At 35.0% G+C, this 15,532-nt stretch overlaps 1 pseudogene; it reads right to left on the bottom strand.

Annotated features, from left to right (window-relative positions):
* Nucleotides 1-4,461: 4,461 nt before the first annotated feature.
* Nucleotides 4,462-13,635, bottom strand: LOC148778892 (bifunctional protein FolD 4, chloroplastic-like; annotated as a pseudogene).
* Nucleotides 13,636-15,532: the final 1,897 nt, after the last annotated feature.

Genomic DNA, 15,532 nt, shown 5'->3' with positions numbered 1-15,532 from the left:
CGTACAACCTAAGAATTTTCGACACCAAAATTACATCTCATAACAAAGTTTGGAAGTATATCTTCTTTTTTTTTTTGGGTAATTAGATGTACCTTACTTTGATTGTTTAAGATTGCAACCTTATGCTAACCACGCTCTACATACCTATGAGGTACTCCTACTTTCGTATCTCACATGGCCCAATTTGAGTTTAGGTCGTTGGGCGGCTATGATATATTGAAGTTTTTTATTTTTATATTTTAAAATGCTATTGACATGAAATGTGGTGCGTCCATATTGCATCAATCAAAATAGAGTGAACCCAATAAAAAAAATAACATTTAAACTAAACAATGTGACCAAAATGGGAGTTATCTTAAGTTTGAAATGAATGTAATTATCTCTACTCCTACAAGATGAAAGCTTATTCTTGCCCAAGTGGTGAATGTGGACATGAAGATATGCCATATATGCTTCAAAAGCCAATTTGGTTGTCGATACTTTGGCCAAAGCAGCAGTATGTATGAATGAAGCAACGGTGTGGCGTGCTCAGCCCCTAGAGTTTGTAACGATTTCAATTGTATTTGATGTTGCTAGTGTCCCTTTTGGCAAAGGTTGTTTAAGGATTGTTCATGTAATATTTCCTAAGTTCTTAAAAAATGGGTAGGGCCGATATCCCTAGGGATTCATCCTAATAAAAAGAGTGCGGTTTGTATAGAACCGAGGCTCTAAACAATCAAAGTAGACCCACCTTCAAATAGTGTCGCGAAATGTGGTTTCATTACTAGAAATCTTTGTAATAGCTTTAAAATATATTTTCATTTAATTATAAAATTTAAAGCTTAAAAAATAATGTAGATCGGGGAGATCTATGAAAACTTGAAAATGTTGAAAATTGATGGCTAAAAATGTGGTGCAAGATGTGCTCTTTTCAAAGCTTGAAATCCATTTTTTTGTTTTTTTCATATCCATGCGTCTTTGAGGTCAAGATGATCAATTTGAGGATATTTGGGGCATTAAAACAACCTCTTCTAATGAATTTTTTTTAAGGAGGGCTCTAGTTTGATTGTTTAGAACTTGGATACTATATAAACATTTTTCAAAAATAAAAAAAAAAAAAAAAAAAAAACTTCAAAGCATCGAACCCAAAACAATAATCTTACGAAGAGCCCACTCTCTCTCTCTCGCGTACGTGAGCAGGGAGAAATGTCATTTTTCGTATTTTCAAACATGAGAGTGTACATATTCCATTTCTTCAAAAGAAAGCTTGGATAACCTTAAAATTGATGCCAAGACCATTACGATTTCAATGGCTGCATTAGATCAATAACTCTACAAGAACACGATCGCATCTAAAATAAAATAGACAAAAAGATTTGTTTGTCTTTCAAAGTTTGTTTTATTTTTCTTTATTTATTTGTTTATTATTATTGTTATTATTATTGTTATTATTATTATTATTATTGGGGTTAAATCCCCATGCTTCATAAAGTCATTTTTTTCCACTATTTATTATTACTAAAACATTAATCATCTCTCTATTGTTTGTTGTCCTATGGTCTTAGGATCAATTTGTAGCTAACCCACCCACAAAGAGGAAGAGACTGAGAAAATGATTATAAAATAAAGATAGAATGAAATTTGGATGGTATAACATGAGACTATTTATTTTTAGTACAAGGTCACAATTATTTTTAGTTGTCAGATGTAAAATCTAACAACTTGGAACGCGTATTTTGGATTTTGAGTTCAGTTAATGAGACATCCCCAACTACTCAATTCTACCTCCCATGACCTTATTGTTTGAAAGATAATTGATTTTATTTCGAAGTAATGTTTCAAAACCCAGTGATCTTGGTAAAAATAATCACCAATCCAAACGAGAAATCAGTCGGGACCAAACTGTATGGGTGACAATGGGTCGGATACAATTGAACCCGGATCTCAAATATATTCGGGTCCATGTTTTGTACCTAAACCGTTTGATTTGTCGTTTAAATGCTAAAGATGATTACGAGTTCTTATGGTATACGATCCTTAATACACCAAAACGAATAGGGCTTAAAGTATAGTATTTTATGTCCAACAGTTTACGGATACAGGTCGGGTCCAGCTAGACCCGGATCCAAACCTGAATAGTGTTCAAGTCCAAGTTTTGGACCCAAACCCAACCCATCGGGTACAAAAAGTAGACCCATACCCGGATTCGAGGTCGGGTTTACTCATCAGGTCCCAGGTCTGATCGGGGCCATTGCCACCCCTACCAAACTGGTTTTGAGAAGCTATTGGTACTAGCCTAGTCCGCTGCCACCCCGGACCCACCCCCCCTCCAAAAAAAAAAAAAACCGCCATTATAATTTTATTTTTTAAATTGCCAATTTGTACCAATTCAGATTGATCCAGATCAACAATTGGCAATCCAACAGGCGTGGGATGGATGATCCACCCCACGGATCAGGGTTTTAAGACGTCAAATTCGAAGGCATTTATGTTGAGGATACGGTGAGTAAATAGCATATCAAGGAAAAATCCAAGAGATTGTAGCAACTGGGGCCTTCGATGGAGTTTAGGATTAGCTTTGCCTATGGAAGTCATTTCAGTATGGCCACATCAAGAAAGGTCAATAATCGCTAACAAAAAGATTTCAATAAAGCTTTTCAGGACTATAAATTCCATGGGCAAGAGATCTAGAAGGTGCAACCAGTTCCTTAAAATAATATCACATCTCTCAAATTCTGCTTTGGAGGTTTCAAAGACGTCATTTTAACTTATTGGACTTTTATCTCGAAAGATGGAATCAACACCACATAAGGATCTGTATTTGGGGATCTGTATTTTTGCCTGAATTGAGCATTCAATAAAGATATTGGGTGCTGAAAAGGCTCATTGAATTCAAATCAATTTTATTCTAGGCTAAACATATCCCTTTGGTACTATTACGGTTCTTAAGTATTTTATACTTTGAAGTTAAAGCATTGTCCGGATTGGAACGGATGGGAAATTGGCCCCTACCAACCCGGTTTTTTGTCGAAATCGCAAATCGGTCTGACTCGGATGGACGCGTCCAGTCTTGTCAAGGACTTGGCAAGTCTGTCAAGGTACTGAATGATCTAGACCAACCTGGTCACCTAGTTCCACACGTTATATTTTTTAATTTTTGAGGAACAATTCTAACACCAGAGATTTGGTCTGATTGCTGATCAATCACCGATCTAGATTGACAATTCTCCAATTTGAACAGGATTTCTAGAAGTCTGGTTCACCTAGTCCGATTTATATATTCATCTATCTTTTTCTCATCCGCACGTAAGTTGTTTTCAGCCTTCAACCAAGGTGACAACAAGTGCCTTATATTTGAGTTGTCAAAATGAATAAAAAAATTTGAGCTTGTTATAAGGAATTTAACGATACGAAATTTTCAATTTAAGGAACTGGGTCCACCTACTAAACGTCTGGCCCATGTAATTTATAGTTTTAAAGGCCTTATTGAAATCTTTTTGTTAGAGATTTAATCTTTTGACCTTTTGTCACGTGGTCATACTGAAATGACCTTCTAAGCACATAGAGAATATAGTTGATTTTTATTTTTTATTTTTTTTAAGGGTTGGCTGTTAGGTTGAAGAAGCTGCAATCCCAAAATTTCAGGGCTTACAAATTCTACTGGTTTGAGTTTTACCCGTGGGAGCTCTTGCATGAGCATAAAAATCTTTTGAAAATTATCAAAGGCCCATTTCATGTAGTTGAATTTATTTTTTTCCCCTTTTTTTTTTTTCTTTTTAGGTTGGGGGGTCCCAGAGATTAAGGGGCATTCAAAGTTATTCTATAAGGGAAGAAGGTTTCGAAGGTTTACTTTGGGCCAAAATAGACTAGACTGAGCCCCTATTTGGTTTGGGCTCCTAGCCCCTATTTGGTTTCGGGCTGCTGGGTGCATACGGGCACATTTCTAGTTTTGTTGCACATTACTAAACTGATGAGAGGTCTGGCCGGCATTTGGTTTCTTCTCCACAATTATAGTGGATCGACATTAGAGATGTTCCTAAGGTGAACTCCATTGGTTAAGGCATTTGCAACACTCCATCCCAAGTTCGAACCTACCCCTTCGCTAACCATCCCCACCCCCCCAAAACCCACCAAAAAAAGAAGAAGTATTGGATGTATGTAAACCAGGGGCACCTGCTCTTTGCCTGCTTTACCATCTAACCAGGGGCACCTGCTCTTTGCCTGCTTTACCATCTAAGTTAACGTTCTAAAACGTGTTTATTTCCCTCACGCTCCTGAGAAAACCCATACAAATGACGAGGTTGCAATAATCTTCTCAAGTATATACGTTAACTTCTTCCATCTCATGCACAGAGGTGCCCCAACTAGCTCCATTTGTGTTTGTGCAAATTCATTTAATGCACATCCCAAACTGCTTTTCAATTCGTGCGTGTTTTGTAAGAGCATGCTGATGTCTATTACTTTGCTTTCATTTCAAATTAATTCGCAACAAAATTTTCAGATCACCATTTTCATATATTTCTCAACTGAATTTCTGAACACTTAAAACAGTATCGATGTATAACAAACATTAAATAGGCAAACCGATGTTACAATACACTCAAGAGCGCGGAAAACTTTACGTGCAGACCCATCACACTTTAATGGAAGTTGTGCAAACTTTTTGCAGAGTCAAAGGGTATTTGATAGAAGCATAGCAATGGTCATCGGGCCCACTCCTCCAGGAACTGGAGCTATAGCTGAAGCAATCTTGCATGCCTCTTCATAATATACATCACCCAGCAGCCGATATCCTCGTTGACTGGTTGGATCCTGTAGAATGAAACCAAGCAATTAGTCATGATTCATGAATAGAGAAATGGGCAATCTGAGTCCCTTGGCTTTAGTTTAGTGAAAAGACATTGCATGAAAGGGGTGATGGATTTGAAATTCGACACAAAAACAAACCATGCTAATCGATTCATGTCTTCATACGAAGAACGGACAATGTGATAAACACTACTCACACCATGCAAATTAACACTCAAAAGTAAAAAATAATGGAATCGAGAATCTCTCTCTACAATGTTGTTTCTCAAGAGATTTTCAAATTTTGGGATTTTCTCCATATTCTTTATAACATGAATTAGCATATCGAAGTAAGAAAATGATAACAATAACAGAAAACATAATAATATGAAATGCTAACATGTGAGGAAAAGAGCATAAAATGTGTGTTCTTACTAACATATGAGAAGAAGAACATAAAATGTCTGTTCTTTTTTTTTTGGGAAAATGACCTCGACCCCCCTCCCTAAAATTTCCATCCTTATTAACCCCTCAAGTTTTAAATTTTGGGACCGTTAGCCCCCTAATTATGTTTTTCTTTGTTTTTTTTATAAATTTGATATTTTTATTTTACAAAATACCAAACCCTTCCATTAGTCAACTTCCTTTCTTTTCTCGTCTAAGACCAATCTTACTTCCAAAGACCCACTCTATAAATTTAGACACAAAGAAAATGATTTTTTTTAATATTGTGACCTATTTTACAATTGCATCAATGTCTTTTGAACTTTGAAAATGATTAGTCAATATCTTTATTACTATTGTTAATGGATTATTATTATTTATTTATTCACTTAATTAAAGAAATTTCTCAAAATACCTATAAGAGATGAATTATTTTACAATTAATATATTATTGTTGTTATTATTGTTATTATTATAATTATTGTTAATTATAATAATAATAATAATAATAATAATAATAATAATAATAATAATAATAATAATAATAATAATAATAATAATAATAATAATAATAATAATTATTATTATTATTATTATTATTATTATTATTATTACTATTATCATCATCATCATCATCACCATCAATAACATTTTTATATCAAGTCACCAAAAAAAAAACGGATGACCAATGTATAGGTTTAGCACTTTGTGATCAAATTTGTTAAACAAACAAAAAAAAAACATAAATAGGGGGCTAATGGTCCCAAAGTTTTCAACTTGAAAGGGAACAAGGGATTTTGGTGATTCCAAAGGGCTAATAGGACGGAAATTTCGGGGAGGGGACAGAAGTCATTTTCCCTCACCAGCATCACAGAAACCTCAAGCTTTTAACTCTTAATAACTTTGATATAACATTCTCTAGAATATTTTGATATTTAAGTTTCATACTTTTATTTTCCTGATACTTCTAATGACCTACATTTTTCATAAATGTAAACATTTTATTTTTATCAAAAGGGCGTGGTTATGTTTAAGCATAAATGTTATTTAAATGATGCAACTTCTAAGAAAAAATCAGAAAAAATATTGGTCTTAGGGAGAACAAATTTTTGGAAAACCTCGCAAGATTTTAAGAGAAAAAAGTGGTAACATTTATCACTTTGGGATTAGAGCGTGGCATCTCTTTCGGTATGTGTATATTAAACAGAAAATAAAAGTTCTGCAAATATAGCTAAAATACGCACATCCACAGCTTTAATCCCAACATCAATCACTGCAGCACCAGGCTTTATCCAGTTGCCCCTCACTAAGTTTGCAACTCCAACAGTCGCGATGACAATATCTGCCTCCCTTGTGATTTCTGCTGGATTCTTGGTCCTGGAGTGCACAATGCTCACAGTTGCACTATGCCTCTGCAAACGCAGCATCAGATAATATAAGTCCCACTAGTAAACAGAAGAAAATAAAAAGTTACAAATTCTTTGTTATGATTTATGAAGGTATAAGTGGGGGTCACTAGAACCCAACTCAATCACCAAAATGAAAATCTTGGGTTTGTTGGTGTCTTTATCATTACCATATTTTTTAATGATCCGTATAGATGTTCTGAGTGTCTCAGTGGATGAATGAAATTCAGTTACCAATTAAGAAAAAAGATCCAACAGATAAGGGAAAGGGAAGATCTTATATATGTTGACTACATTAAATGCCATTAGCATAAATTAACAAATATTAATGAGTTAAAGAACTTCAAGGAAGTCGCAAATTAAATAGAACATTTCTTTATAGAGAGAGAGTCTTATTTTTTAAAGTGGTCTTTTTTTCTTTTGGTGGGTGGGGGGGGGGGGGGGGGGAAATGCTATTGGGAATCTACAGTGAAAAAGTTTTTGTTTTTTCTTGTTTTTTGATTCTGAATCTACAGTGAAAAAGTTTTAGTTTTCTACCTGTAACAGAAGGGCAGCAGGGGTTCCAACAATATTGCTTCAGCCAACAAGTACTGCTCGTTTACCTTCAATCTTAATGCCGGACCGAGTCAGCAACTCTATGCAACCTTTGGGGGTGCATGGAACAAATAATGGTGCCCTGCCTTGCATGGCAAGCCGCCCCATGTTCAACTCATTAAAGCCATCTACATCTTTTTCAATGCTAACGGCATTCACAACTTTCTCTTCGTTCATATGCTGTCACCAAACCATAGAAGTAGCAATACTGGTAATTAAAAGAAGCCCAATCTAAAGCTGCACAAGATATTCACAAATTAAATGAATAGGAATTTCAAATTGAAAATACACCATAAAAAATCACAAAGAGGCCAATAATGATGTACTGTCGTATTTTCAGATAGAAAGATATTTCCTGGCTAGCTGTACGTGCTATCATGAAGGAACAAATAGTATGCCATCAAATGGACACATCTACTCAAAACCCATGGGTCGGAAGAGTCAAAGAACAGTTTGTACCAGGAAAGAAACTGAGAACTCATAAGAAAAGAGAAGACATGGAAAGCAGACTACCACAAATCCAATCACAAAATGAGAATTAGATTACTGTTGTTAAGTCGCATAAGATGGAGGTGCATTTGCAACTACTAAGGGGGCATTGATTATGCCAACATTGATCCATATGGGACCGGCAAGTCTCCACGCTTTAAGAAATCGCCACTTTTCCCATGGCAAATGGTAGAAGCTGAAACGTCTGAATATTTCAAGTAAAATGACTAGCCGTTTGGAGTCCAAGATTCTTGGAAAATCTTGACAAAGTTATAACAGTATAATACTCAATGAATTTAAGCATGCGTGTGCGTGCAAGCATGAGCATAATTTCATCTTAGTATCATCAGATCATATGTATTAAATTTAGATAAATTCCTTAGGGCATGTTTGTCATCTGGAACTTCAGTTGTCAGACAACTGAAGTTCCAACTTACTGTCCAAGTTCCAAATTTGGTTAGGCCGATGTTTGAGGCATGAGGAGACCATCTCACACAAAACATGAAGTGCAGTCCTCCACCCTACCCGAGGGAGAGCAGCGCTTCATCTTTTTATTTTCGTTCGCTCTTCCCCAGCTCAAAACCCTAACGCTTAGCGTTCTCTCCAAGAGCGAGCTCTCCTCCTACAATGCCATCCTCTTCTCTCTCCTCACTCTACAATGCTCCTCTGCTTTCTCAATGCTCCCAAATTCAAAAGGCCATGAGCCTCTCTCGAACCATGAGAGAGAGGTTTGAACCCAAAACATACATTTCCAATAAATTGGCTGTTGGACTCTGTTCAGTTGGTAGAGTTGAGGAAGCTGTTGAATTGCTCAATGAAATTAATCAAAATTCATGTGAAAAACCAGAAATTTTATACATATACAGGTGCCATAGATGGTCTTTATAAAGTGGGGCTATCAGCTGAAGCAAGGCAATTGCTTGAGGAAGCCATTAATTTAGGTATGAAGCGAACCCCAATTTGTTATAATACTCTGCTCAATGGTTGCAGTAAAGAAGGAAGGGCTTTCGAGGGGTCTAGCCTTTACAGGAGATGATTGATAGGAAAATTTATGCTGATTTCATTAGCCATGCAAATTTACTTCATGGTTTGTTGAAATGGAATGCAATCAAAATGGGTCTACAAATTTACGATCAAATGTCGAGAATTGAGTTCGAACCATGTGAAAGAACCTTTGACTAAGCTTGCTCAAGGTCTTTGTAGGCTTTCTTTGTGTAAAGAAATCTCTGAAGTAGACGTAGAGAGGTTTTAGGAGAACTGGGGAATTGGGGTATGTACCATCTCCTCATTGTCTAATGACTCATTCTCTCTACAAGAGGAGAGATTGATGGAGAAAGCTTTGTCAATTCCAAGAGCAATTATCGAAAACGGGCATCCTCCAAAGAGGATGACTTATAACACTGTGATTAAGGTCCTTTGTACCAAGGGGAGGATAGATGATGGTGCAAATGAGTGTGATGAAACTCATGTTAGACAAACAAGTCCTAGTAAAGCTCATACAACATCTTGGTTAAAGACTTTAATCGATTGGATCGGGTCTTTGATGCAGCTAATCTTTGTGCAATTGTATTGAAGAGGGGCGTGTTCCTTATCAGCAACCAGCTGAAATTTTGGTGAAAGAAACTGAGTTTTGTGAAGCTAGCACCATTTGATTACTAGATTTTTGACACTTACGAGTTTATGCAATGCATCTGATGGATTACTAAGAATACAGGTCGATTCCAAGAAACTATTCAGTGACATAGCTTTCTTTGGGTGTAGGAGATATTTGGTTTGGTGAAGAGAGAGTGAGAGTGAGAGTGTGTGTGTGTTTAAGCTGGAATCAAACCCACAGACTTCAGGTTCAGATATGGAGCTGGAACCCCATAATGGAGCCTTTGATGTCAGAAACAGAGGATTCACATTCTTGTTAGTTTCCAAATTTAGTTATACTGGAGTAAATGGGCCCTTGATTGCTGAGACCCATGGGGCAAAAAAAGCAGAAAAAATTCAGGGGTCAGAATGCTCAATTTTCTTGGAAATTGATCCAAATTCCATCCAAGTATTACATTGAACTCTGCTAAATTCTAGCAAAACCAGTAGCTGGTCGGAGACTTGGCCATGATTTGACAACAAAATTTTGAATCAAGCACACCGGCCTGATTTAGAGAAAGAATTCTTCTGATTTTTTTTCTAATCGGTTCCTCCAAAATTTGGTGATCTGTTTGAACTTTGAAGTACCACCCAAAGTTTGCAGCATTTGAAGTTTAGATGAATTTTAAGAAATGGCTAACTCATGAGAGGATGTAATACCATTACATTGAATTGTTTGCTCCCTCCCTCGCTCGCTCCCTCTCCCTCCCCATCCATGCACAAATAAATTCCACCTAAAACCTTTGTTAGGAATAACTTATGTTTCAGCAAAATTAGCTGGTTGGCAATCCTCAATTAGCCATCTTTCCCTTCACTTATCCCGGTTTACAATAAAAAGCCAGAGACAAATAGATGACTCAAAGGAATTCCTAAGCAAAGTAATCATAAATAGTGGCAGTTTCATTAATTTGGATGTGAGGTTTCCAAGCACAACTTGAGGAGACTCTCGGTTGTTAAGAGACTTGAATTAGCAAAACAGGATCCTTTCAGGCAAGTGGTAATAAGTAGTAATAACACTTTGGAGGGGAACTGAGTAGACTGCGGTCTATAGTGATTGGAGGCAAATAGAGTAGGAGCATTAATGGCGGAGTTTGGGGGGCTGGAACTGGATTGTGATACATTTCAAGGATATTGAGGTCCATTGTGTTTATAGGGGCATCTGGGAGATGGTAGTACCACTCAGTTCTGTTTTGATGTCTGATGTGGCAGGTGTGCAAGCATATTAGAACCAAACAAGGTGCATTGGTCAAGTATTTCAAGGTTAGGGAGTACAGAAGCTGGAAACCTCTTCTTTCACTTCTCAAGAAAAACTCCTAATCATAACCGTCTTCTTCCCTCCTTTTCAGATCTCAATTTCTATTATGTGTCATCTCATTCTTATCGTATATAGCTCCTAGAAAACACAAACAACTGCCCTTATTATGTGATCCTTGTATTGGTATCTTACTAACTTAATGATTGCATTGATAAAATGTTCCAACCACAAGTTCAAGGCTAACAGGGACAGGTTTCCAAGATTCGTATCCACTGTCCAATAATTCAGGCCAATAATCAGACAAGGATATGGGTAAAGATGTCCTATTGAACAATTCTAGGACATACAATGTGTGAAAAACTCTTATATGACAAGTTAATCCACCTAAAAGAACTAAAAATTTTGTAATGTCCAAAAAAACAGTATTGCGCATTCCGTTCACATATGCACATGTATGCATATTTAAAATTTTAAAAAATTATTTATCCAATTGATTGAGAGTAATTGTTGTGCATAAGACCATACCAAAAAGCTCAACAGGTCTAGATTACTAAATAAAGTGAAATGAAAATAACAATCTTCATTTCTATACGTGTGTATTCTGGGGAGAAATAAACTTTTTTTCTTTTAGCATTCTAGCTAGAATAATACATCAAATGAGAACAAATGAGAATATCGATGCTTAAATTGTAACCGTGGCAGTTACGTCGTATGAAAGAACCAAAAAATTCATCATCACATACGGAAGAACTCAAAAAGTCAACATAGTTAAGAACTTTGAAGTGAATGGTTAGATATTCAAATTAAATAATCAGACATCAACATTTAGATCCACAGTGGATTTTTTTAAATTTACTTTTTACATTTCTAAAATTTTAAGTTTTCCATTTTATTGGTAATTACTCATTTCAAATATACCAAGTTGCAATTCATATGTAAGACATAAAAACTTAAATGACACTTGTGTATCATAGATAAAAAACAATGGTCTAGATCATGTTCTGCAAATGGTTACAACCAGTGTTTTCAAACTCAGGGAGTCCAACTCGGACTCACCCAAGTTACAGGGCTCAGCAGGGAGGCGTCTCAAGCCCGAAACTCCCCAACTGAGGGGTATATATAAGTGATATATAAATCAGTAAAATGGGTTTATCATTGATATAATCAATTTTTTTTTTTTGATAAAGTTAATTGTATTGCTATAAATATTTTACATGGAGTGTTTGAACCGAGAGTCCCTCCATGGTAGGACTCTTCGTAAAAAATGGGTCAACCGACCCTATACAAAATGATCGTATCGATCTGTCCAAAGTTATACAAAATACACAATGAGATTACAAAAAAAGGGCCTATAGTATTACTATAATCATTGAATCAGTTCTACTTGACTTATAATTATTCTATATATACTTTTTTATGGTTTTATGATTTTTAATGGTTTTTTATTTTTCTCATTTTTCTGAGAAAATGATCTTTAACCACTTTTTTTATTTTTTGACCTTTTGAAAAAAAATATTCTCGTCTTTTATTGTACTTTTTCTGTTGTTCTGTTTACCTTTCTTTACCAATTTAAGGAATTTTTCCTTTTTTGGGTTTTTTGGCTATTTGGTCCACTCGCACAGACTCAGGCGAGCAACTAGAACTCACCTGAGTACCTCAGCCAGGCTAGGGACCAAGATCTGAGCCCAAGCTGAGTTTAAAAGCAAAGGTTACAAAAGGGAATTTGTAGTGATGAACTCATAACTAGATAACCTAATGTGGAGACATACCTTTGGAAGGGGAAGTTGAATAAGAATGCCATGAACTGTAGGATCAACATTGAAACGTGATACAGCAGGGAGAACTTCTGCTTCTGAAGAATCTTCAGGTAAATGAACCTCTTGAGATGTAATGCCCGCAGCTTCACAAGCTTTCTTCTTATTTCGAACATAAGTTTGACAATCGGGTCTTGAACCAACTAAAATGACAGCCAACCCTGGAACTATGCCAAGTGCATCTTTCATCCTAGATACTTCAACTGCAAGTTCATTTCTAATTTGCTTTGCAATTGACTTTCCATCAATAACTATCGCAGCGGGTTCACTTGGCACTATAAAATACATAGAAATTAATTATGTACAATGATCCCAAATTGAGTCTAATCACAAAATATGCATCCAAACCCACACACACACAAAATGTGAGCATAAGCTTGTATGCGGAGAGAGAGAAGGAAAGAAGCAAAACATGTCATCGATAATAATTTGGCATAACATACAACGTGAAACAATAATTCCATGGTTGATCGTGTTCAACACATTCATTAAGACAATATGTTATGTACCCTAAATATACAACAAAAACATAAATGTGTTTAACACATAAACAAAATTCTGTGGCAAATGTCTAGGGAAAATATTACTCAACCTGCATGGTTAATCATGTTAAATACATTCATTAAGCCAATATGTCCTATGCCTTATAAATTAGAGCAAAACAACAAATGTATTCACCACATTAACAAAATTCTGTGAGCATATCTTTTTGCGGCAAATTAATTCAGGCACATTTTGCTCAAAACCTGCAGGAATAAACAAGAATCAAAAGGAAAGCTATAAAGCAAAAGCAAATAGTACAGAAATTAAACTCACTTAGTACCGGTTCTATTAATTAGAGGTAAATGGGTCGACATCTGCCAATCCAAATGGTATACAAGTCAAAACCTACACAGTGCATTCCTAAAATGAGAAAACAAGTACATGACGAGGTTCAGTGGCTTATTTGACTTAATCTTCTTATTTTACGTCACTACCCACAATTACAACTACAAACTCCTAACTAGAACAATCACCTCAATCATGTATATACAATAGATTGAAACGTTTATACGAACAAACCGAACAAAAATCTAGTACAACATAGAAAACTTTCTGTTAGTGACATTGAGAACACATTAAACAAACTAATCCAATCAAATGATCTATCACAATATATAAAACTTTCCTTCAGAGGTATTGAGAACTCAATAACTGCTTTAATTGCAATTATCATAACAAATCTACAGTTTTAACAATGTCATGCAAAAACTAAATTTTCTAGTACATGAAAATTTTTACAGTTTGTCAGAATGCACATGTACAAGCTATCCAGCTCATTGCATACTTGATTATAAATATATACGTTGACACGTAAACAACACGCCCATGGTGTCCATAAGAAACTTAATGCCATTTGCTCCTGTATATACGTTTGGTGGTATTAAAAATGTCATACTTGCAGATTAGCTTCAGACAAGCTCATAAATTCGCAAAATGAAGCAATGAAATTCATTAAAAAAAGAAAGAGAGAGAAATAAAAATGAACAGTATCGTCAGAAAACCCAAATTTGTCACTCATTCCCATTTAGAAACACGCATTTCAGTATTTTGCCTGCCAAGGAACTGTAAGCATTAACCAGTACTATCAATGTATCAATGCAATCACAAGAAATAGAATAACAGAAATCCAAAGTAAATACAAACTCCAAAACAAAAAGCATTCCAGTAAAGTAAGAACTCACAGCTAGCATCTTGGACGGCCATATATATATATATATATATATAGAAAAGCCTTCCTAAGGCAAAAATGAATAGTGATTTCACCTATCATCATCACCATTCAAATTTCTTCGCGCGGTCACAATTGTCCAATCGTATTTTATTTTTTATTTTTTATTTACAAATCGAAATGACTTGAAATTTGGATATTACGTTCATCTTACTGAGGTGCATGTAATAAAAATATAAAAAAAATTATCCACAAAAAATCAATTGATCAAAATACCCCCAAAACATTTCAGGGGTATTTTGATTAATTTTTTTATGTAAAATATTTTTTTTATATTTTTCGAAGATTCCCCAATTTTTGATGAATACACGCTCCAAATTTCAAATCATTCTGATTTGCAAAAAAAATGAAAAAATGAAACACTACTGGACAATTGTGACCGCACGATGAACTTTGGACGGTAATGAAGGTAGGCGAAATCATTATTTATTTTTGCCTATAGGCACTGTATAGTGTTTTCCTATATATATATATATATATATATATATATATATATATATATATATATATATATATATATATATATATATTCACGGCACAATCCATCAGTATTATAATAATTTTATCCGTCTCTCACAATAGCTATTTGAACATTAACTACATTATTTTTTAATAATTTTTTATTAATCAATAAATTTTTTTTTGTAAGGAATAATAATGGCAACTATAGGGAAGCAACAACATACAAAAGCACACCAACGATCAAGAGAATATCGTCATGCAATACGAGTAAGAGCACAACAAACAAAATAAAGAACATGCTTGCGCAAATGAGAGCCATAAGTGGAACACACAACAAACAAAACAAATAACATGCTATAAAAGATAATACATTAATCCTCAACTAAACTTCTAACACAGATTTTGATACTACGGAAATCTACTTAGATATACTTCCAAATTGCTCCCGCTGTCATGCGGTGCACCTACAATATGAGCCATCCGGATTCTGTTGCTGCAATGGATAGATTCTATTATCATAGACAGAGCCTCCTTTAGAATTATGAGAACTATTTATAGGAGAAGCTGATCACTGCAAAATATTCCAAGAAATATGCAAGGATATAATTTAGCATTTCAGTTTGCTATATTCTCAATACCTGAAACAATGGAAAATTAATATAAAGGAAAATCAGTTTACATATTTAAAATAAGTGGTCAGGTGTACCTCTACGATCCATAATTGATTACAGAAATTGATAAACTGATATTTCTATAATTATATTATTATGATATAAAAAATGAGACAAGCAACAGATTACATAAAATAAGCATTCATGATCAAATAACTGAGAAACAGTACATTATTGACATTCTAAATGATCTGTAATCGTTCTTATATCCCATTACTATATCACAT

The sequence above is a fragment of the Amborella trichopoda genome, unplaced genomic scaffold (assembly GCF_054954075.1).
Source record: "Amborella trichopoda isolate Santa Cruz 75 unplaced genomic scaffold, AtrichopodaSantaCruz75HAP2 v2.0 scaffold_906, whole genome shotgun sequence".
NCBI classification, from domain to species: domain Eukaryota; kingdom Viridiplantae; phylum Streptophyta; class Magnoliopsida; order Amborellales; family Amborellaceae; genus Amborella; species Amborella trichopoda.
This window is presented reverse-complemented; position numbering and strand designations above follow the sequence as displayed.